This window comes from Harpia harpyja, chromosome 1 (genome assembly GCF_026419915.1).
Source record: "Harpia harpyja isolate bHarHar1 chromosome 1, bHarHar1 primary haplotype, whole genome shotgun sequence".
NCBI lineage: Eukaryota > Metazoa > Chordata > Aves > Accipitriformes > Accipitridae > Harpia > Harpia harpyja.
The window spans coordinates 22,518,198-22,543,258 of record NC_068940.1 but is presented as its reverse complement, the minus strand read 5'-3'; the positions used below and the strand labels follow the sequence as shown (position 1 = coordinate 22,543,258).

At 38.8% G+C, this 25,061-nt stretch overlaps 1 protein-coding gene across 9 annotated transcripts in view; it reads right to left on the bottom strand.

Annotated features, from left to right (window-relative positions):
• The window catches only part of CDH18 (cadherin 18), a 549,881-nt gene that overhangs the window by 177,491 nt on the left and 347,329 nt on the right, over positions 1 to 25,061 (bottom strand). For 8 of the 9 annotated variants that reach the window (XM_052781123.1, XM_052781150.1, XM_052781113.1 and 5 more), the window contains one exon: positions 12,216 to 12,292. The gene's annotated coding sequence lies outside the window, so the exon portion shown is untranslated. The remainder of the gene's footprint in view (positions 1 to 12,215; positions 12,293 to 25,061) is intronic. The other variant, XM_052781174.1, reaches the window with a different exon arrangement.

Genomic DNA, 25,061 nt, shown 5'->3' with positions numbered 1-25,061 from the left:
GGAGATGACTCATGAATCTTGACTCCCGTCTTTCTCTTTTCCTCAACCAGAGACCAATCCAGCTACATTTATATCTGGAGTCCATGTAACTAGTCAAGGATAATATAGATATGCAAGATGGCACAAAGGTCCTTTTACATTCCCAAAGCAGCAGAGGCTTTTTTTTCTGTGCTGTTTCTCCTCCCAAGGAACTTGCTAGCAGAAAAAAGCTTTCAGTGATTTCTTGAGTCATTCCTCCCTTTTATAAAGGTCAGGTCACCCAATCAGGGAACAAAGCAAATACATGAGACTCTGATGAGCAATTATCCAGTTTAAATAGGAAGAACTTGCAACAGCCCACTTGTGTATAATCCACAGGTACTGTTTGTCCTAACAAATTATTTCTCAAAAATGAATAGCAAGAGCTACACTGAGCGGTATGGTAGCATCCCAAATGAGTGGTAAAAAACAAAGAATGGGAAGGGAGGTGCAAAGTAGACATTAGATACTTAAGAAAGAAGTAAAGACATTTACCTCCCATAGTTTGCTACCAGTTCAGCACTGTACTTGAAACTCCTTAAAATCACATACATTATTCATTATATTATTGTTATAGGTATTTTGGCAATACATAATATATAGTATAAATTAAATAACTTCTTGACTGAAATTTCCCAATAAGCTCTTCATTTAATGCATTCAACTTACAGATTTTTTTCCTCAAATAGTAATCATGATTAACTTTTATTTATCACTGTCCATCACGATTATGACTGATTGAGCTCACTTTCTGTATGCTGGATTCAAATGACAAAACTCCAACTCCCACTAGGCAAATTAAAAATTCCAAGTTTGGCAAAAGTAAGCTTTTACTTAAAAGTTCAGTGGCACTCAGCATCAACTGCTTTCCTCCATAAGAGAGCACCTTGCTTTTCTTTTAATTTTTTAAATCTCTATTAATGCGGTTTTGAGTTATAAATGTTCTAGGAGTAAAAACCCACAATAAAAATACTAAAAAATCCTTCATTACATCAATATACAACAAGGGGAATTTATGAAAAAATCAATTCAGTGTTCAGAATGCCTTTTGTGGACTTCAGTTTTTAAGAAAGCAGCATTAAGAGGTCAAATAGTGCCCAACTTTTGACAGGTAAGACCATCTCTTTGGGTCAATTACTGGCAAAATAATAAAAAATGTAAAGGTTTTTTTCTTGTTCTTTGCAAAGAAGCAACAGTAACCTGAATTCTATTTTGACTTTGAATTTGAGCACTACATGAAACCAAAGCAAATTGCTCCTGGCTTCAGTGAAAGTGGCATGAAGACTTTATCTACCTATTTTACAACATCCTGACACCATGTGTGTAATGTCGCAGAATCCTCCACAGGTTGGGGGAGAACCTTTGGGCACCACCTAGTCCAACACCCTGCTCAAAGCAGGGTCAGCTTCTGGGCTGGACGTGACTGTTTGCCTGCAGAGAAGCTTGTGGGAAAGAGGATGCATGAACTGGCCTGGGGTTAAGCTAAATGGACAGGAGGTCAGACACCAGCAGATATGACTAAACTTGCTGGATGCAACAGATGACAATGTAAGAAGTTACACACAGAGCCATGAGGAAGGGCTGGATTTCACAGAGACCGAAGTGAGAAGCAGCTGCACTTCACAGACCATTCCAGAAGAATATGGGAGCTCTTTTGGAGAGTCAAGTCTTGCAAGATCCACACTGCCTAGGTAACTATCTCAGTAATACTTTTTAAAGTTGAGACTACCTAGGGAACACTACCAGAAATACCGAGTTTGGGTGTTCTTGTAGAAAAGCTAAGATAAACAAGGAAAAGGTAATTATGAGCAAGTTGTTTATTTGGGAGGGGACAAGAAGATGGTAAAATGGAAGAACCTGAAAGAGGAAATGGGGGGGAGGAAATATAAAAGGCAGCCAATCACGTGATCAGTGTTATTTGGAGATCGCTGTAGAGCAGCCCCGTAACTGACCACTGCCATTTGGAGCAGGGCAGTAACAGTGCAAAGATGGGTTTTGCACTGTATTAGTGTCTGACTTGCTTCTGCAGTCAGACGGAGAGGACCTATCTTCTCTGGAGCTGCTGAGGGATGGCTGGCAGCTCTTCTCCTTGGAATGACGGAGGAACCCCTGGAGGGTACCATCTAACAACTTTTCCCTCTCAGGTCTCCTGTAACACACACCAGGGGCCCTCTCTTCATTTTAGACCTCTGTAGATTCTGTTAGAGTTTCTGCAGGCCTAGATTAATTTTTTTATTACAAATAGATTTCATGAAGCCTGTAATTAAGTGATACCAGTTCAGTTAATCCCTACTCATTGTTTCACAGGTGTACGAAGTGAATCAACTCCTGCAACAATCCAGGTCCTTCCTTGGATCTATACCCTTCAGTTCAAATAAAAAAGGAATCATGGAAGTCACAAAAACCCCAATAAAAGAAAATCCTCTTCAGAAGTAAAACTATTACCCAGGAATCCAACACTAAAGAAAAGGAATAATTTTAAACGGCACAATGGTGAATAAGAGCTCTGTTCAACGGTCACTGGCAGTTCCAGGACTTCTGTTATGCAGCTATAGAAATAAATATAAGTAAAGAGAAAAGGAGACATCCATCTAAGTTGAGTCTAAATTTGAAGTCTGTATTTAAAAACATGCCTTTTCTCATCACACTTTAACTGAGATCTCCTTAAGTCTTTGATTTCTCCTGTGACATTACTTCTGCCAAACGTAGTATAATCACTGTCATCCACACAGCATTACTGCTAGCATGTTCTTTTCTTACCATTTCCCTAAAAATGTTTTTCTTCTACACAGTACCAACTAGATTTGTCTTTGGCTGCACTCATCCCTTCATTACATTTAGCTTTCTCTACTCTCTTGAAATGTACATACAGAGCATAACTTTTTTTTTTTTTCCCAAAAATCTTATCTTCCTGTCTTCTTTTCTCACTCTTCCAGCTCAGCCAGTATTAAACCATCAGGCTTCTCAATTTATCACTTCCAACAATAAATGTATTTGGTTCCGTTTTAGACTGAGTTATGCATAATTCTTCAAATGGAATGTCACAGCTTCCTCATAGATATCTATAGTAAAATATGTTATCTGTTAAACGCAAACAATATAACTTAGCAACTCATTTTGCAAAGTATTCACAAGTCAGAATTGATGTACAAAACAGTCACATAACTTGCAAAAGCAGCTTTGCCCAGATGGATGAACGAAGAGGATACAGATAAACATGCATGTGTTTGTGGGTACATAAACAGGAAGTGTCTGCCTATACGTAACAAACAAATACAGAAGAAAATTAGTGTAATTTGGTGTTGAAATTTTCTATGGATAATTACTGTTGCAAATACAGAAATATCTGAGACACCTACTTTTGTTATCTTGGCAAGAAAGGAATCTCTAATAATTAGAAAAATACCAAATGTCATACAGAAGGCTGTCTGAACAGACTGAGTAAATACAACTCTGCATGTCACATTTTAAATGTTCTTTTACTTTGAAAGAAATCACAGCTTTGTTTGTAGCAGTATTTTTATTGTCACTTTGTAGTAAAAATGAACACAAGCATCAAGCATTTACTCGTACTTTTTACCCTAGGGGTAAACTAGACTAGCGGAATGGATTTTTTCTGAATATCTTATTTTTTACGTTCTTTCTTATGTTGGAGGATTCTCAAAATCCAGATAACCAGGTTTTCTATCATGGGACATCAACATGAACATGCAATGATTTCTACTATATAAGAAACAATTTCTGTATCTTCCACCAGTGCAGTCACTACCGATATTGAAAATTTCCAAAATAACCCAAGAAAACATTTTCATAAGTTTTCTAGCTTGTTGTATTGCAAATTCAGAAAGGAATGATGTAGTAAATTCAGGTGAAACCTAAACAGAAGAGTTAAATGAAAAAGATCTCAAAGTGAGTTTTGAAAAGACATGGAAATGACTGCCGTATTTTACATGAATTCTTAGGAGAGTGTCTTTAAATAGTTATGCATGGCTACATTAGAAGTGCATCAGTGTCTTCCAATTAATATTATATTATCAGAATTATCCTTTCTGCTATTATTATAGCAAAACATCTTTAACATCTGCTTAGATACTTTGAAGTACTCTTGCTGTGATCACTCTTTCTTTGTTAATTGAGTAAATCTATCCCATATTTTTCAGAAATTTACACTAAAGCATAATCCAGGACCAAATAATCTGTAAGTAAAAAATTCTACAAATCCACCGAAATCAACAGGAAAACAGTGACTTTAAGAAAAGGCAACCAATTTTGTTCTTTGCCACTAATATTTCTGTAGTTCTGAAGTTCATTTTTTCTAATTAAACACTAGAATCTATAGCTATAAAAAGATCAAGGAAATATTTTTTTCCATTTAAAAACACTCTGATTTTTGAAGGCTGCGTAAACACACACACACACACACAAACACCCTCCACATAGATCTGTATGTGTATGTGTGTACCTATGTGAACAAAATCTCCACAAGCCCCCATTTCTCAGTAGTTGCATTGGTCTGTTACAATTTCTAACTAAAAGTTCCCCCACAAATTCATTTTTACTTACTTTTCCATTTCCATTGCTCTAAGTTATGAAAAAAAACCCCACAAAACCAATCATTAAAAACTCTTTATAGGCACGATTAATGAATTTCAGTTCAACAACTGAACTCATTATAACTGAGAACTACTTTAATCTTGCATTTTTTCTAACAGAAAGTAAAAATATTCTTATATGTATGCTTATTTGCATTTCAGAAGTATATGCATTTTTTTCCTCTCCTTTCTTTAGGGAAGGGGAATGAGTACCAAGAATGAGTGGACTGTTTTTCTGTCTTGAGAAAGCTTGTGTTACATAGCATGGTATTTGAAAAACAGGTAAAAAATATATAAAAATAACAGTGTACTTTGGTAAATAACTATGTCCAACTACCAGTGGAAGTCAATACTGACACAAAGAAGACGGTAACATGGTTTTTTGTTGTTGAGACTATCTAATACCTTGGTTTTTTCAACAGCTACTCATATTATCACCACTTTCTTTTTCAGAAAAGCAAAACAGTTGTTTGTCACAAAAAGACACCAAAACAAAAGAAAAAATCCAACTCTTTCAATCCCGATGCATGTATTGGTATCTTTGAACACACAGTATTTCATTAAATTCATTCATGAATGTCAGCATATAAAAGTAATTTTTAAAAAATGAATTGTGTGCTAATACTGAAACACACAAAGTCACCTTCATTCTCACTCATCTTTTCAGAACAGGAAGACGTATTTCCACGCTTTTATCTCAGACTGTTCTTTATTGTTCTTCCTAAGCTTCTCTTCTGAGGAAGAGATCCTGTCCTTCATTTCAACCAAGGTAGTCTTTTGTAACTTTTATGTTATTCCTCCATTATTTTTGTCTAGATATAAATCACTTCAATGTTCTTCCTTGAATAGGTCTTCATTATTCTAGAAATGTGAGTGCATATGATTTTTTTTATTTGAACTGAAGTTAAACACATCATGAAAACCTTACTAATGGTCTTAAGATAACTTCAGGTTTTATACAGCTGACAATTTTCATATACTAGTTTGTATTAAGGTTTAAATAGCAAAATGTGTTAAATACACTAATCCCACTGAACTGCCATAGACTTTGTATATGCAACTTTGCTGCATTCTTGTGAAAATTTTAGATTCCATTCTTGTCCAAGCAACTTCCCAGAACAGATAAACAGGTAAATAAATTGAGATTTAATGTTCAAGCCATAACACCAGCAAATCCTCAGAAACAGAAGGGGAAGGAGAATCAAGGTTAATCAGTAGGATCACATCTTAGGTTCTGATTGTGCAAACAAAAAAAGACTGACTTAACTTTAGGCCTATTAATGAAAAGCTCATTCACATTAATGGGATTGTCTGCTTAAAACTAAGCTTAAAACTGAACTTTTTAAAGATCAGGTCATTGGTGTTTTAATGGAGGAGCTGGAAGAATAGCTTCTGTAGACAAATAACATTATATACTTAAACCCACCAGGAAAATTTAAGAATGCAGCATTCAGTTTCAAAATATGTTGGTCTTCCATTAATAATAGTCTAATGGTAAGTGAAACATTCTAAGACTGTTTTCATATTGTTCATAAATAAGAGGCATGGTATGTGATACTAGGCTTTCTAGTGTGGGTTGAAGGTCTTCAAGAAATCATTCACAGTATGCTTAATAGAAAAAAAAAAAAGGATTCTCTGCACCCAGAGGGCACCTCAAACTGTAACTTACATGGTTTCTGAGCTTAGCTTTGTTTCTGTAAGTGAGCAGAATGAGGGTTTTGCACTCGTCCAGCATCATTAAAAGAGCACCACAGTCAGGACTGAACAGCCAGAATAATCACATTCTCACTTGAAGAGGGAAAGCATTTCATAGGAAAGATCAGTTTCTGAGCAAAACCTCATATCTCAGTCTCATTTTGAGCCTTCTTCGACAGTGCTTACAACTACACTGTTCCCAGAGTACTCTGTTCAAGTCGTGAAAAGTGGTAGACTGAGGTACCTAAATGCAACATGTAAAATATCTGCTGATAAGTTGCAATAAGTTATATCCCATTTATGAAAGTAGTCATTCAACAGAGCTTGTAGGGAGAGCACAATTTAATGAAAAAGAAATTTAAAAGTGTAACAGCTTCCAGATTTTTTTTTTATGAGGCCTGGAATACCTGCTATGAAAACAATCAAGAGAAAGAATAACTCAAAATTGTGTACCTATAATTTCATCTCTAACCAACCAATCAAAGTGAGATTCAAGCTTTTCACTGGTGGTTCTCTTGCATTTCAGTGTTTCGTGTTTCTCACACAGGTTATCTGCTACTTTTTATGAAAGTAAATTGGTATTTCATTGATAAGGATACATAAATTTCCATATATTCTAGCATAGATTTACTATAACTACTATAAGTAGAAAGGGATTGGGCTGTTAATGAGGCTACTAGCAAACCCTCATCACCCTTTGAGAATTAAAAGAAGTACACGGTTATCAAAATGAATTGCCACAAGCTTCACAACAGAACAGCAGTATCAAGAAAATAAATAACCCACAGTGATTAGAAAAGCTTAAAAAGCTGATAGAAGTTCGTGATCCCGATCTAATGCAGATATAATAGCATTAAGGAAGCTTCAGGCCTATTCCTTCTTGATAGAGAAATTGTTTGCACAGGAGGCTAAAGCAACTTAGCAAATAGGAGACTAAGTAGCTACTCTGACAGGTCTGTCACGAGCATCTTTAATCGCCAGGTACAGGCTGATGGAGTAAGAGCTAGCATAGCACCCATGCTCCATCCCAAACCCCACTCTAGACTGAAGAAACTACAGTGAAATGTTTTGCTAGTTTGTTTGTTTTCTGAGTGGACCCCTCTCTTAAAGGAGCAGAACAAAGCTGGGGTTTTTTCATGATTATGAAGTCATCTCCTACACCTCATCATGCAGCATGCTGTAATTTTAAAACTTGAATATTAGTTTTCTTTCTAAAACTCTGAACTGTGAGGTGCTGACATTGCTGGAATTATACATGTCTTGAGACTGAACAGAGTCTGTAAAAGACACTTATGTCAGATTTAAGCAACACTGACTGGTGTTTAAGACTTGTACCCGCCCCTTTGCATGAAGATGAACGGCTCTTATGTGATTATTGTAATAATGCAGATTTCTTATGCATGAAAAGGTAAACAGACACAAAAAAGATACACATACACACATAGATGTAAGTATCCAGTAAAGAATGTCACATTCAGTGCTTAATCCAAAGGTTATAAAAATAAATAGGATTCTTGTAGAATTAACACAGTTCTGAATCAACACCGATGATTTAAGAGTAATAATATTTTATAGTATTTTCCCTAAACAAGAGAGTAAAAAATGACACTCATCTGTTCTGCTTTTCCAAAGAGTTAAATACTCTTTTTTCCCCTCTAGAGAGCCTTCTATTATAAGGCATGAAGTTTAGAAAATTGTAATTCTAAGTTTTATAGTATTACATGAGCATTTGTAACAATTTACCTAATACGTTCTACAACATTTTATGAAAACAGATATTCTTCACCTCAGTTAATTAAATCAATAGAGAGGAAATAATAAAAAGGAGTTCAATATTAGATTATACTATAAATATTGCTCTTGGAAAACACTGGGGAAAGGATTTAAAGGAGAATTATTCATTAAACTGCAGTGTTACCTTCTACAAATGTTTTCATAATTAATTGTGTTGGTCAGTTTGGAATCTAAGCTTGGTTATTTTTTAGATGTTATCTTTCAAAATCTGAATTTATATTTACTTTAAAACCAAATGAGAAACAGTTGAATTGAATAAGGTGTATATAATAAAAAAAAAGAAAAAAAAAAGAGGAAAAAAAGGAAACAGGAACCCAAAATGCTTCTAGGATAGCTGCTTCCTTCATGCTCACATTTCCAGTTCTTCTGTCTGTAAATGGGGAATACATATCAGAGCAGTTACTTTTTGTAAACAGCAGCTCTCCAGCTCTGACAGCAAAGGACTCAGTTTGGGCTGCACAACATGACCAGGCATCTGGGTAAAAATGCAAATGGCTGCCTGCACTGTGCTCAGACACTGCATGTACACTGATACACATGTAAGCTAATTTTCTTAGAGCTCATTTAGCTGTATCTGCAGTATACCAGAGACATTGCCAATCAGTGACATCTACCTCTGTAAAAAAGGTCAAGAACAGACCAACGCATTATTAAATGACAGAGTTCAACCCTATTTATTTCAGCATATATTCAAACAAGTGTCTGAGAAATCTGGCCTGCTATGGCAATACAAGAGTTTTAATGCATGAACAAGGGCATCTGCTACATGATTTTCCTATTGAAAACTCAATTATTAAAGGATAAATATATACACTGTAAGATAAACTTGATACCTTGGATAGCAAATCATTCAAATATGCAATCTCCATATCCTACCAAAAGCAACAATTAATTTACCTTAGCTAATAGATAAAAACATGCAAAGCACTGATCCATCTCAATAATATTAGGTCCATTACACTGTCTAGCCATACTTTTTTCTAGCATACATCCTATTCACTTTGCCATGCCCTTTAGGTCTTTTGCCTTACACACATGAGAGAAAACTAATCCACTTCTGCCAATAAGTAAATTTTTCCAAAAACAATTATATAGCTAAACAGAAAAATCTTGTGGGGTTTTGGTTTTTTTTTTCCCCCTTTCATCCTTTACCCTTCACTATATTTATTGTGTGGACTGTAACTAATCAAAATCATATCATTTTTATGTAATTAAGTTATATACATACACTATCTTATTCTAAACACAAGCATTCTAAATACAGGGAAATCTCTCTATTTCTGCATTTCTAAAATCCACTTTCTACTGGGTATCTATCTTCCATAGATAGCAAAGATAAAAATCACTTCGTCATAACCAAGGTCCTATCCAATAATTTAGAATAAGGAAGTCATAGACAGATGGAGTTCCATCTCATCCACTACTGCTGCTTTAGTAATAGCGTTATGGAAGTAACGCACCAGAGACCATACTTTTTTCTTATTCATTTTTTACTGCATTTTCACCAGGGAGCAAGGAAATGGGACTCCAGGGGAGCTGACTACACAAGCTAGTAGTAAGACACAGCCCACAAGGCATCAATCCTTTGATACGTACCAAAATAAATGACTGAAAGCAAACAATTTATGAGACAGTTGTACTTCTATTTTGACACTGAAGCATAAAATCCAATGTGTCAAAAATGCACATGCCAGAATAACATCAACCACCAGAATAACATCAACACACAATAACAACAGCTCATCTTCATTTATCAGTATTTCTTAAATAAACACAGTGACAGTTATGTATTAGTGGTGTCAATATACTCCCACTCTGCACAATTACAGACCATCAGAACATGTGTTCATCACTCATTTAACACTCTCAGAAACCATGAACCTTCTCATATGCATAGACAAGGCCCCAGATAGCTAATGTCAAAGTAATCTTTTCCTCACTCAAATGTGTTGTGGTTCTGTCCTGAAAAAGAGCCTTTCTGGAAATACAAGAGAAAACATCCTACAGACCCACACCACAGGTACTTCCTCCCATCTCTTCCATTAAAATCTTTAACAACAGAATAATTAGTGCCAAATGTGTAGAAAAATCATTAGGTAGCAACTCTTCTGATCCTGCTGGACTAAGCAGGATTTGTACCAGTAACCTAAGATCAGAATCTCTGTTTCTGACAATAAGGTCAGCAGATATCTTATTCCCCCAAAATTCAGGCAAAGAGTTCAGAAGTCTTATCATCTTCATCATTCTTTCTAATATTTTATTGAAAGCTTTCATTTTTACATCTATTGTTCTTACAACTCAATGACTGCTGTCTACTGCACAGCCTTGGCATTGATTTCTAAAGCAGTAATGCAACTATATCCCCATGGCAACTTGTTTTCAGATAACTTCTCAAGCCATACATCTACCAACCACAGGAGATGGCCTATATTATTACAGTCATTCCTAAAATACATAACCAATCTTCTATTATCAGCCTACAACCCTTATAATTTGTGTAATTTATCATTTCTCTCTTTCTCAGTTCCTTCTTTCCTTTCTAGCAAACCATCATTCATTACTCAGCAGTTGAAGTTAGCTTCCACCCAAAGCCCAAGGAGATGGCAGGAGAAGGTGTGCAGTCCCTCAGAGACAGAGGTAGTGAATCTAAAGTTCATGGATGGAGGAAGGTTGTGGCTAGGCAACACAGATCATTTCCTCCAACACTCCAGAGCTATCGAAATACGCAGTCCACTTCCTCTGCTTTTCTTCTCAGCTCCTTCAATCTAGCCCACTTAATGGACAGAAAACCCTTCAGCTTTTTGGTTGCATTAGTCTTTCTCTGGTTACTGTGCTGCAACTGGCTTCTCAAGGGAATGAATGAGCATCAGACACGGTACCACAAAGGAGAGAGGAACACAGCTGGGAGCCATGCATCTGGTAGCAATGAGCAAGCAGATTGGTTTGACTGGGTCCAATCTGCATCCCAGTTATATCCACGCAAAAAAATTACTCTATGCTCCTTCCAGCTAGTCCTACTCCACTAAAACACGACACAGTTCCTTTGCTTCCCAAGCCTCCTGTTTGTTGCTCTAAAAGGATCAAGATTCTGTGTATTCAAAAAGCTGCAGAGAGCAGCTTGTCCCAGAGTCAGGGAGATCTTACGGCATTCTCCTTCCCTGCACTTGTGTGTAAACAAAAGACACTACAATATATTAAAGCCATGTTCATAATTCCTAAGCTAATATAACTACAACCTAGTATTATGAACTTCTGCCTCAGCTGCTTTCATATTTTCAATTCTAAGAAAAGCAAAAATTTCATTTTTAAACTAATTTGCTGAAGTAGTGAAGGTTTTAAAGATATTGTATAGTAGGTGCAGAGTTTAAATATTTTTCCTGGGTGACTGTTCTCAAACAACAGCATAAGTGCTTAATACACTTGCAAATATGTCCAAACATTTCTAAGTCCGAGCTTCATCCATTAGTGTTCGAGTTTAGGTTCTCACATCCAAATCTACCCTGTAAGATTCATTATTATATATTGTTTTCTGCTGGAGAGAGATTTTCTCCTGGGGAGAAATAGAAAGCAGCTAACACCTGCATTTTGAAAAAGAAATTTTAATCTGACATGATTCAAAAAAGCATTTGAATTAACAGACAAGCATGCTGCAAATAAAGCTGACAGTCATTTGTAGTACAAAACAGAGTAGCATTTTTAGTAGCGTGCAAATAGAGCTGACAGGCATGTCTTTATTCAATTAGTTCCTAGTTTCCAAGGGCAGAGTTGTGTGCACACATCCAAACTGCACCCTCTAATTTTAGAGACTTTCTATATTGAATATTTAAAACTACTTAGTATCCAAATCAATTTAACAGAATGTCACTTAATGTACTTCTCAGTTTTGGCTTTCAATAATTTACTCTGTATACCTCAACACTGCTCATGACCTGATCCATAATTACATCCAAGCAGATCTCTTGGCCTTTTTTTTGAAGTATTTCAGTTTCAGAATAGTTAGTCTTCCATGTATGCACATTTTTCTATGCTCCTCTGTATTATAAAAGTTTCATACCAATCCATCTGCGTATCCTACTTACTTCTGCAGCTAAAATAGCAGGTAAAACAGGCACTTACTGTTCAGCGGTTACAGGGCTCTCCGCTCCTCCTTTTCCAAATGACTTGCCAAATCAAATCTACTGCCTCTTTAGCTGCTGGGAAACAAAAACAAAAAAACCCCACACGTGTCAGAATTCAAGGAAATATGGAAGAGGGTATTTTACTAAAAAAATATCTTTCAGAGGAAGTAGAAAGCAGTGTAACAGATAACAGCTAATAAGAATCTCTAAACACGAAATCCCTTTACAAGAATACTGTTGCAGGGCATACAGTTACCATCTGTAGACAAGAAGAAAGAAAAAAACCCATCAGAAGCAGTGATATTAAAAATATATAAATAAATATAAAAAAAGCAAATCTATCATGTCCAAATATGTTGCCCCCTCAATACAGAATTAAACTTTGAAGAAGCTTTTGATTTCTTACTTTTTTTTAATTCAAAAGCTGCAAATTTCCATTGGAAAAAATGCAACTGAAAAAAAGGCAGCCGTAAGAAACTTATATTTTCTGAAGTACGTGATAGCTGCTGATTACTTAACATTCCCCAAAGGTATCAGTATCAGCAAGCAGTGCGGTGCTATCGCAGGCCATTCAACAGAGTTATTAATAACTGCAGTGCTAGCACAAGTCAGATGTGCTGGAATTATTCCTATAAAACTAGCATGATGAAGCATCTATGATTTACAGTAAGCCTCATTCACATGACACCAGATAGCATCTTAGAAAATTAGTTTAAACAGCCATTTCAGACCCAATGTATGTTAGAGATGTCACCATGTTAAACGCAGTTCTGCTTCACAAAGTACAAAACTCACGACAACTAAAACGTGAAGTAAGAACATTTTGCTTTCTGAAAGGAAAGTCAGCGGCATTCTCATACCTCTTGTCAATACCAAACACAGCTCTTAAATGACCACCGCCAGTTACAAAATTTCTGTCTATTCATAGCAGTGGGTGGTGATGCTGACAGACTACGTGAAGAGCCCTGTTGCGTTGTGCATGCCCACTCCTTCCACACTGCTAGGAGACAGCCTCTGTGCTGCACAGGTGAAAATGCATTAAAAATGTATTTTTGAAGAGACATGGGGTAAAACCTACTTGAAAGCAGCGCTCAGATAAAACGAGGTCTGAACAACATCTGCCCACTCCACTAGTGTCGGTACGCGCCGGAGAGAAGCGCGGATGAACTGCTACGGGCTTCCACATCCTTGCAACGCCTTCAGGGCAGGAGCCTAGAAGGCAGCAGCCGAGCGGCTAACAACCGCTTTTTGGCTTTAGATGTGGAGAAAGTCAAAGAGACCGGCCGGGGGTGATGGGATCAGCGAGGCCCCTGCTAACCGCCGGCGGGGGAATGGGGCTGCCCAGCGCGCCGCCGCTGCCAGCCCTGGCCGGCCTCTCCTCCGAGCCTGCAGTGCTGGCCGAGACCGTGAGCCGGGGCACCGCGGGTTCGGCGGGTATGAACCCGCGCGCTGTACCGAAAATGCACATCTATCACACCCGCCCCAAGCGCACCCTGCCCCAGCTGGCCGCTGGCAACAGCCAGCCAATGCAGAAATAAAAAGCTGTGTCCGTGAGCAGCGTGGTTCTCTTCTTGCAGCTGCCTCACCCACAGAGTCCCCATGACGCCAACCAACCTCCAGAAGTACCGCGAGACAGCTGTAGCAGAACGTGAAATAGGTTTTTCTACTATCCAGTGCGTTCCAAGTACCTCAGCCACCAAATTACTTCCCAGAGGTTTTTCTTTATTTTCACAGAAAAATATTACTTAATATTATTTCTAAACTTACCAATGCTACAATTAAAATTTTATCAGGAAAATAACTTTTTATTTACTTTTCTTAGGGAATAATATTTTTTAAAATTTGTGTTATTGTCATTTATATTCTTGCACTGCAGGAAACCTCCGGTTAGAGATAAGAGATCCTGTAACAAAAAATAACCTTTCTTTTCTGAAGACAGAGTACTTTATCAAGTGCTTAAATAATCTCCCTTCCACACCTATTTCAAATTAATTTCATCTTTCCCCTCTCCAGAATGACACCTGCCAGTGCAGCTGCTCCGCTAGGCATTTCTGTGTGTGCTCAAGTCCTGCAGAATGAAAACAGTCGACGTCAGGGGACAATGTTGGGGGGGCACAAACCAGGACACTGGCATGGTGGTTCCACTGCTCTGGTTCCCAAGGCTAATCCACGAAAAATAAAATATTACCACTACAAACTCTGCAGAAGAGACCTGGGAAGAAAGGTCAAGGAATAGACAGGGCAAAACACTTCTCTGCCTTCTTTTTTAGAACTGAGAGAGAAATAAAGGGTAAGGAGATTGCAAACCACCAAGAGAAAAGCAGAAGAGGCAAAGCAAGGCCATGCGGCTACCAACCGGTTCTGCCATTAGATGACAGGGAAAAGCACAAGTGAAAGCTGCTATGAGACCCCTTTCTTCCACAGAAACATCAAGCAGTACCTGCTCGAACGGCTGCCTGCCTCAAATTCTTCCCTTGCTCACCTTCCCCTGCTGGTTCAATCCAAATTATTTCATGTCAACTCTTAAATACAGGGTGTATTTAAATTTTTTTATGGGAAAAGTGCAGTATGGAACTATGCAAGGAAAGGTAAAAAGGCTGCAGTGAGTTAAACTTGTATATTAAATGTTTTTCATTGAAAAATATTTTTAAAATATATTAATAATGCCTTTTGAAGAATATTTGAATGATTACATATGAAGCTGGAGACAATACTCAGAACTGATTACTCTGCAAAACAGGATAATAAAGATTAAAAAAATCTCAGCAATAAAATTAGAAACTTGTAGTTTGAAGTACCATACTGTTAGCATTCCGAGCTGTACAGTCCCAGTGCTTTTGCAGAGTTCCAACTGATAAGTGCATTAATTAGAAAAGAGAAATTCCAACCCCCTTTTTCTAGACAGAAAGAATGTCAAAACTCCATATTTTATTTACTAGAGGATTCAAAGCTAACCAGATTTTACTTGCTATATATAAAAAGGTAAATTTCTCCCGCAGGTTTTGATTTCCCCTATCTCTTTGCAAAGGCTTACAATGGAATATCTTTTGGAGAAGAAAAGCTGTTGCTTCTTATTTAGTTCTCCTTTGCATCCCACAAAACCAATTGCGCCAGTGAATTTTCATCTAAAGATAAATAGAAAAGGGAGATGAGTACATTTGCCAATACTTAATAAAATAAAAATTTTAAATAACTGTTAATAAATAAGAAATTATTTTTCTCCTTTCTGGATTGCAGTATAAGAACCAGACAAAAACCACAGTCATATATAGAAATCGGACACTGTTTGCAAAACAGTAAAAACCAGTTTATTACCACTGTTCTTATTTTTAGTCTTGTTATTTCTCCTTGAAATTATAGGCGGGATCAATATTACACAGACCTATTTTCTTACTGGTATCCCAATAAGATTCTAGAGGAACTAGAACACAATGGATGCTATATATATATATTGCTATGCAAATTTTGTAGTAAAGGTTTCTAAACATCCCAAAACCTATTGTTTGAAGCAATACCGTTACAGCAACTAAAGCAGTGAACTTGCTCATACTTACGTATTTAACAAACTGAATTTGAGGCATATTGAATAAAGATCTTTCTACAGAAAATGATGGGCTGCAAGAAGTGTTGGTGACCGTTCAGTGTGATCGCTGTGGGAGTAACTGCTTAGCGTAGGGAAACAGTTAGCTATGGAACTGGTCAGGGAATGAAAAAAATGAGTTATCAAGGACATCCGTAGCACCTGGAGCAGTAAGAAGTTAGGTCACCTCAATGGATTTAGGAGCCCAAGACAAATTGGCTGAATACTAAATTGTCGAAAGACAATCTGAAAAAGCTCTATTCAGCATTTTGGTATTTTCTGCTTGCTTTTCATCACTAAATGATGAAAACAGAGTGGGCTAAACAATCTACCCAATAGTACCAGGCCCTTAACACTCAATCAGTAATGGCTGGAACGCAGCCACCTACGTCTGCTACCTTCTATATTCCAAATACTGTCGTGTATCTTTTGCATTAAAAGGCCCTGAATGAATATTTTTAAACAATTTTCAAACTACGTAACCTGCTCTTCCTTCAGCAGTTCAATACAACATACCAAAAGGTGTATTCGGAAATTTATTTTTTAAAAACTGATCTAGAATTGGAAAAAAAAAATTAAAAATAGAAAGAATGTATTTACGTTCTTGAGCTCTAGCAAAATAAAGCTCAAGAAATTCCATCAGAGTTACTGCAACTACATCCATTTAAATCAAACAGGAACGTTCAACTACTCACAGTGACAGCAAGAGATATGAGTTCATAACTCTGTTTATAAACATCAGGGTAATGCCTGCATGTTTTTTGGGTTGAGATCTGGGATTTATCTGTTCTTTCTAAAATGAAAATATGCTCCACAATTTCTAGTAGACACTGTTGTAATACCAAATGTAGTGTGTCTATTTATCATACCAACTCATTAACTTTGCTTATTCCTCTCAGTTCTCAAGCTTGCCTTTCTCATCCTGCATCCTTTCTTTGTTGTGTAAGAGTTTTACTGATATTATTATAATTAAGACTAGAAATTCAAACTCCAGAAATGGCTTAGTTTTACCAGTGACAATTTTATTCTCAGGCAGAAATAAAGAGCCTGTTAAGTGATTTCAGAAACCAATTACTTTATTTCAAACCATCCATGTATAGTATCTCTTAGAAGCTGCTGAATGTTCTGGATTCCTACAGATGTCCTTCATAATGTTACAGTTCAGGTAGTTCTTAATGAAGAATACAGTTAGTATGAACTAACCATCTGCTTTGTATCATCATTAATGTATTTGCAATTCTTCTGTACGAAATTACAGTGTAGCATTGCAAGTCCAATTACAATACACATAATGATAATCTCTGCTAACAGAATGGCCCTAGATGATCCTCTGGAAATCTAAAATATTTATAAAATGTGGGCACAGTAAAAAAGAATACATTTCAATTAACAGAAGCATTTTCTGTACTTGCTAAGGAAAGGCTACTTATATATTCATCAGTCCTGACAGTGACTGACAGAGAAAACCTTTAGGAAACAACTTCTGGAAATCAAATTGAAGTGCTGAAATGCTGGTTCTGAAATGGTTATTTAAATTATTTCTAAAGTCACCTCTGCCACTGTACAGTAGTTATTACCAAGGAGGAACAAACACTGTATGTGGTTATTCCTTTCACTTGTGATTAAGTGAAAAAAAAAGAAAAAGTGTCCTAAACAATGTAGTACATCATTTGACCAAGCATTAGACAAAATGGAGAGTGTGTAATCAAAGCCTTTACTTGAACTGTATGAGGAGGCTTCATCCCTTGTGTGGCTCCAGTAATTGCAGCAGGCTTACAGCAGGAACAGACCAAGGCTCATTGTACAGAGCAGAACACACAGCACTACGTTTTGTAAACTGCTACACTTTTCTGATCAGAGCAAGCAGTTATGTTTTAACTCATTTTCCAACTGTGTCAACAGAAAAGCTCCCGGCAGATTAAGAAAAGAAGTAAAGTTCAGCACTGCCTTCTATGTCTTCAAGCAAATACAACATACAGATAGCAATTTAAAATAATAGGACAGATATTATCAATTAAGTTTGAAGTGAGCAAGAACTATTTTTTGCTTTTCTCTAATTCTTGCCTGAGATACAGCAGAGTAAGGTCACTAAGATCATTTGCCATTAGCAAAGCTTAAGGTTGGAAGCTTTCAGGTCTCTGTTAGGTGCATGCATTCCCCAGTGCGCTGTTCTTGTTTCTATACTTAGCTGGAATCCCACTGAGCAAATGGATTGCATGTGCAAGAGCAGAACGAAATCAGGCTTTTAGTGTGACAACTTTTCTCCCTACGCTGGCTGCGGAGAAAGAAAGAACATTTAAAGTATAAAATCATAAATATAGTAAAAAATAAATAAAATAGTAAAATATAGTATAAAATAAATAAATATAGTAAAAATAAATAAAGTAAAAAATAAATAATTTCAGGGAATCTGTTTACTAAGCAAATGTGTAACAGGTTTTAGAAAACCGTAACTGAGGTCTACATGTAACCAACATTAACTAAATACTTATGCCACAACATATAATTGTTAAAGTGCAAGAAGTAGGCAAAATAAATTGGCTGATAAGCCACTCAACTCTCTTTTCAGCAGCATTCAGTCACCATGAAAACAGAGCAAACAAAATTAGCTCAATAATGAGAACTAGCTCCCACCTGACATCAGTATTTCCAAACTCTCAGATCCAGGAAAAAACAGTGGATCCAGGCAAAGTGCCCTATAACCTCCAGGCTGTGTTTGCATTCCACATACAGAAGCTCAATCACAGAATCATAGAATCATTTAGGTTGGAAAAGACCTTCAAAATCATTGAGACCAACCATCAACCATGCCTACTAAACCATGTCCTGAAGTATCCCGACTACTCGCTTTTTGAATACCTCCAGGGATGGTGACTCAACCACTTCCCTGGGCAGCCCATTCCAATGCCTGACAACCCTCTCAGTAAAAAAATTTTTCCTAATATCTAACCTAAATCTCCCTTGCCTCAACTTGAGGCCATTTCCTCTTGTCCTATCTCCAGCCACCTGACAGAAGAGACCAACACCCACCTCACTACAACCCCCTTTCAGGTAGTTGTAGAGAGCGATAAGGTCTCCCCTCAGCCTCCTCTTTTCTAGACTGAACAACCCCAGATCCCTCAGCCGCTCCTCGTAAGACTTGTGCTCCAGGCCCCTCACCAGCTTCGTTGCCCTTCTCTGGACACACTCCAGCACCTCAGTGTCTTTCCCGTAGTGAGGGGCCCAAAACTGAACACAGCACTCGAGGTGCGGCCTCACCAGTGCCCAGTACAGGGGGACAACCACCTCCCTGTTCCTGCTGGCCACACTATTTCTGATACAGGCCAGGATGCCGTTGGCCTTCTTGGCCACCTGGGCACACTGCTGGCTCATATTCAGCCGGCTGTCAACCAGCACCCCCAGGTCTTTCTCTGCCGGGCAGCTTTCCAGCCACTCTTCCCCAAGCCTGTAGCGCTGCATGGGGTTGCTGTGGCTGAAGTGCAAGGACCCGGCACTTGGCCTTGTTGAACTTCATACAATTGGCCTCAGCCCATCGATCCAGCCTGTCCAGATCTCTTTGTAGAGCCTCCCTACCCTCAAGCAGATCGACCCTGCCTCCCAACTTGGTGTCGTCTGCAGACTTGCTGAGGGTGCACTCAATCCCCTCATCCAAATCATCAATAAAGATATTAAACAGAACAGGGCCCAACACCGAGCCCTGGGGAACACCACTCGTGACCCGCCGCCAACTGGATTTCACCCCATTCACCACTACCCTCTGGGCTCGGCCATCCAGCCAGTTTTTCACCCAGTGAATAGTGCACTTATCCAGGCCACAAGACGCCAGTTTCTCAAGGAGTATGCCATGAGAGACAGTGTCAAAGGCCTTGCTGAAGTCTAGGAAAATACCATCGACAGCCTTTCCCTCATCCACTAGGCGGGTCACCTGGTCATAGAAGGAGATCAGGTTGGTCAAGCAGGACCTGCCTTTTGTAAACCCATGCTGACTGGGCCTGATCCCCCTCTTATCCTGGACTTGCCATGTGAGTGCTCTCAAGACAAACCGTTCCATAATCTTCCCTGGTACCGAGGTCAAACTGACAGGCCTGTAGTTCCCCGGATCCTCCCTCCGACCCTTCTTATAAATGGGAGTCACATTGGCAAGCCTCCAGTCCTCTGGGACCTCCCCTGTTGACCAGGAACGCTGATAGATGATAGAGAGTGGCTTGGCAAGGACCTCTGCCAGTTCCCTCAGTACTCTTGGATGGATCCCATCAGGTCCCATAGATTTGTGAGTGTCCAGATGGCGTAGTAGGTCGCTAACTATTTCCTCCTGGATTAAGGGGGGTATGTTCTGCTCTTCATCCTTACCTTCCAGCTCATGAGGTGGAGTACCCTGAGGATGATTGGACTCACTATTAAAGACTGAGGCAAAGAAGGCATTAAGTACCTTGGCCTTTTCCTCATCTCTGGTTGCTACGTTCCCTTCTGTATCCATTAAGGGATAGATATTCTCCTTGGGATTCTTTTTACTGTTGACATATTTGTAAAAACATTTTTTGTTGTCCCTTACAATAGTGGCCAGATTTAGTTCTAGCTGAGCTTTTGCCTTTCTAATTTTCTCTCTGTATGATCTAACAAGATCCCTGTACTCCTCCCAAGTTGCCCGCCCTTTCCTCCAGAGATTATAAACTCTCCTTTTTTTCTTAAGTCCTAGCAAAAGCTCCCCATTCAGCTAGGCCGGTCGTTTTCCTCAGCGGTTTGACTTGCGGCACATGGGAATAGCCTGGTCCTGAGCCATTAAGATTTCCTTTTTAAAGAATGTCCATCCCTCCTGGACCCCTCTGCCCTTCAGGACCATCTCCCAAGGGACTCTCTCAACCAGTGCCTTGAAGAGGCCAAAGTTTGCCCTCCGGAAGTCCATAGTGGTGGTTTTGCTGACCACCTTCCTTGCCTCTACCAAGAACTGAAAATTCTATCATTTCATGGTCACTAAGCCCAAGACGGCCTCCAACCATCACACCTCCCACCAGTCCTTCCCTGTTCGTAAACAACAGATCTAGCCAGGCTCCTCCCCTGGTTGGCTCACCCACCAGCTGTGTCATGAAGTTATCTTCCACACACTCCAGGAACCTCCTAGATTGTTTACTCACTGCTGTGTTGTATTTCCAGCAGATGTCTGGAAAGTTAAAATCCTGAAACTCAGCGGCACTCTGGTGCCTCCTGCTATGACACTGAGGCATGAACACACAGTGTAGGCAGACTCCCAACTCCACGGATATAAAGTCCACAGCGTCTGGAAAGACTCTGATCTACAGCACCCTAATGTGAATTCAGGCAAAGGTCTACAAAAACTGTCTACCAAATGAATCAAGCCAAACATGGTTCTGATTAAGTGTTTGGACTTGAGGTACTCAATGCCTTCTTCACCTCAAGTCTTTATTGGAAAGACTGGTCTTCAGGAATCCTAGGTCAGTGGCAGAGTCTGGAGTAAGGAAGACACCCTTGGTGGTGAAGAAACAGGTTAGGAAACTTCTAAACAACCTGGATATATGCAAGTCCATGAAGCCTGAGAGGAAGCACCCAGGAGTACTGAGGGAGACGACTGATGTCATTGTAAGGCCCCTCAATTACCTTTGAAAGCTTGTGGCAACCAGGAGAGACAGTTCCTGAAGACTGGAAGAAAGCAAATGTCACTCCTATCTTCAAGAAGGACAAGAAGAAGGGTCCAGCAAACTACAGGTTGGTCAACCTCACCTCAATCAGTGGGACGGTGATAGAGATCTGATCCTGGAAACTATCTTCAGGGACATGAAGGACAAGAAAATGATCAGGAGTAGTCAGCATGGATTTATGAAAGGGAAATCATGGTTAACCAACCTGACTGCCTTCAATAATGAGGTGACTAGCTTGGTGGATGACGGGGGAGCAGTGGATATTGTTTGCCTCAGCCCTAGCGAGGCTTTTGACACTGCCTCCTGTAACATCCTCAGAGACAAGCTGAAGTATGGGTTAGGTAAGTGCAGTGAGGTGGATTGAAAACTGGCTGAATGGCCAGGCAGAGAGGGTCATGATAAGCAGTACAAAGTCCAGCTGGAGGCCAGTGCTGTACCCCAAACATCCATACCAGGGCCAGTACTATTTACATCTTCGTTAATGACCTGGAAAATGGGATGGAGTGCACTCGCAGGAATTCTGCAGATGATATAAAACTGGGGGGCAGGAAGAGATGCACCAGATGGGTGTGCTGCCACTCAGGGGGCCCTCAACAGGCTGGAGAAATGGGCAGAGAGGAATCTCAGGAAGTTCAACAAGGAGAAACACCAAGTCCTGCATCTGGGGAGGAGTATGTCCACACCAATGACAGAGCATTCACGGAAATAAATATATAGGGCCTAATTCACTGGGGCAGGTGCAGAGAAGTATGCACTGCAACTAACTCTGCTAGCTGGTCCCTTGTATAGTCAACTGTTACCTTGCTTGAATTCAAAGACAGGCAGATAATCTTGGCTCCTGCTGTTCTTTGGGTTTCTGTCACATATTGAAAGTTTTCAAGCAACCAGAACCCCTCTGGCAATGAATGCTAACAGATATAATGATTCATGTAACCCCATCACTTAGCTTTACCTTTCAAGAACCAGTGCTGCTCAATTTAGGGACTAAGCATATGCGCTCTCTTGATACAGAAATCGTAAACTGAAAGTGCAGCCTACCTCCACAGGGAAAATGTTCTACATAGCTCTGATGATGCAGACCCTTAGTGAAAAACAGACTGTAAGGCTGAACTGAATGATTTCCCCATATTACAGATGTTAGAGCTTCAAGAAAATCTTGCACCAGCAAAGTGATAGGTGAACAGATTTGATACTTAATAGTACAGTTAGACAGTAATCTGACCAACATGCTTCAATCTGTGTAAATTCTTCAGAATTAAACATCCTAACACTCTTCAGGCAGAAGTTCCTCAGCAGTAATGCCAATAATGATACACAAACTGGTAATTTCTTTACCAACTTTGTAACAAATTTTCATGTGTCATGACCACTTGCTGCTGTTTACTGTGTTCCTGATAGTGTACTTTCACATTGTGTCTAGGGAGGGGAAAAAAATTATAAATGGGTGATCTCAGCATGCTATGCAGATATCATTCAGTTATCCTACAGAGATCTTTGTATCACACACAATTTTAAAGTACAGGTTGCTATAGAATGTTAACATCTAATGAAAGACCTTACACAATGAAATGTAAGAGGCCACCAAGGGTGCTTTGTAAATTATCTTATACAAGCTTCTGAGCAAGTGTAATTTGAGGTTTAAGGCAAGCAGAAAGAGTACAACCCTGACTGCCATCTTAACAGCATGGACATAAAGTCAACTCGATGAGGGAGGAACAGATAATTTGACACAAGGCTTGTGCAGCAAGGTTAACTGCAACATCTTTCATTTCATCTATTTAGCCTAAAAATACTTTAAAATGTGTGGTCTGTTTTGAATGCTATAGACAAATGCTAGTACTTGAATTTTATCTTAACTTTGCTTTAGTTGAGTTTGATTAGTGCCAAGTGGATAACAAAGTATTCCTTACCTAAGTGTGTCTAAGATCTATAAACTGGATCCTGGAACAGCCTAACAAGAAGCCCAGACCCAAACCTCCTCCAGCCTCTCTGGAGCTGCAGCGGAGGACGGCCACGGGAAGTTGATACTACAGGGCCAATGGAAGCAGGACTGTCTCCTGGTGACTGCTGGGACCTTGAGGGATCTCTGGGACACAGTAAGATTTTTCAGGTACACACTTAAACCTCTGGCTTTACAGGAATATAACCGTGATGGATTTTGCACTGACGCTGACGTTTGGCTGTTTTATAGTATACAATAGAATGAAACTATGCAACTTCACAGTAATTGGACCAAGCACAAACTATTATTTCTTGGGATTTCTACTGTTATGTGATTTAGGGATGTTTGCCTGTTCCTTTCAGGGTGTAAATATTTTTTCAAAGCTCTAACATCCTTTCCTAGGAGTTATTCAGTGTGCTTTTGCAGCAAGAGTTGCTATCATCAGATCCACACACTGAACACAAACAACCCTTAGAACCTTTGTAAATTTCTGAAGTTTTGTTTCCCACATATACAAATATTTTGTTTGGTTCTGAACACATCTGAATTGAAAACTCAAAGTGAAAACATAGCTTCACTTGAAACAGAACATGTTAACTTCAGTGTTGTACAAAGATAACTGAACAAGGTTATATCCTGAAACAATCCCAACAGATAAATTCATGACTATCTAACCTGCCCTGCTTTTGCAAGTAAGGGGTGAAAGCACCCATAGCATTAAAACTTTTAAAAATATATGTTTTTTTCTTGCAATATTAATGCCTATAATACAATAATGTAAGGAGTTAGCAAAGACCTATTCTTAACAATATGGGATTTCTTTCTAAGCTATGATTTTTGCCTTGCCTGTGTCTTTGAGGAACGTGATTTATAGCAACAATAATAACCACTTTAGAAAATCCAAATTTAAGTATCTTTGCTAATCTTCTATTTACATGGCAAAAGGATTTTTCTGATGCTGATTCTTACTTCTTCTTTCCAAATAAAACCAATTTATTCCTGTATATAATTTGGGGTAAAGCTAGTGCTGCAGATTATTAAGTGGACCAAAACATTTCCCCTTTTATATTCCTCAGAAAGCATCTTTCATCAATAATTTTGAAATCCTAGTGGGAAAAAAGAGAATCATCACGTCAGCAAGACTCCTTCAATATATATTCTAAAAAGGTCTGCTGCCAACAAGGTTTAGGGATATATCGTGCCTTCGGTCACTAGTCTGAACAAGGAACGAGTCCGCTTACAATGTCACAGAGACATGCTAGCTCAAAACCACCATCCAAAACCTATTTCCCTCTTTTTCCAGGGTCAGCATGTACATGCAAAGTACAGCTAAATCCTTTCCATTCTTCTCTGCCACACAGCTTCCTGGGTGTACATAAAGTCTGAATAAGCCCAAAGAATGGCACAAGTGGGGCAGACCTAGAAACAAAGTGACAGCAGCAATCCTGTAAGGTTATGAGGGACTCACATACACGTGTAACCTAGAAGTGTGAATTTGCCACTGTTTTTCTGACCTGAGCTTTAATAAAACATCCAGAAGTGAGGAGTAATCAACACCAGGAAAAAGAGAAGGCTATGCTTTAAAATGTTAAGATGAAAATTAAAATTCCTCTCTGCAAAAATTTCTGAAGATTTAAAGAAAACAGTTGAAGCAATTTTGGCAAAAAT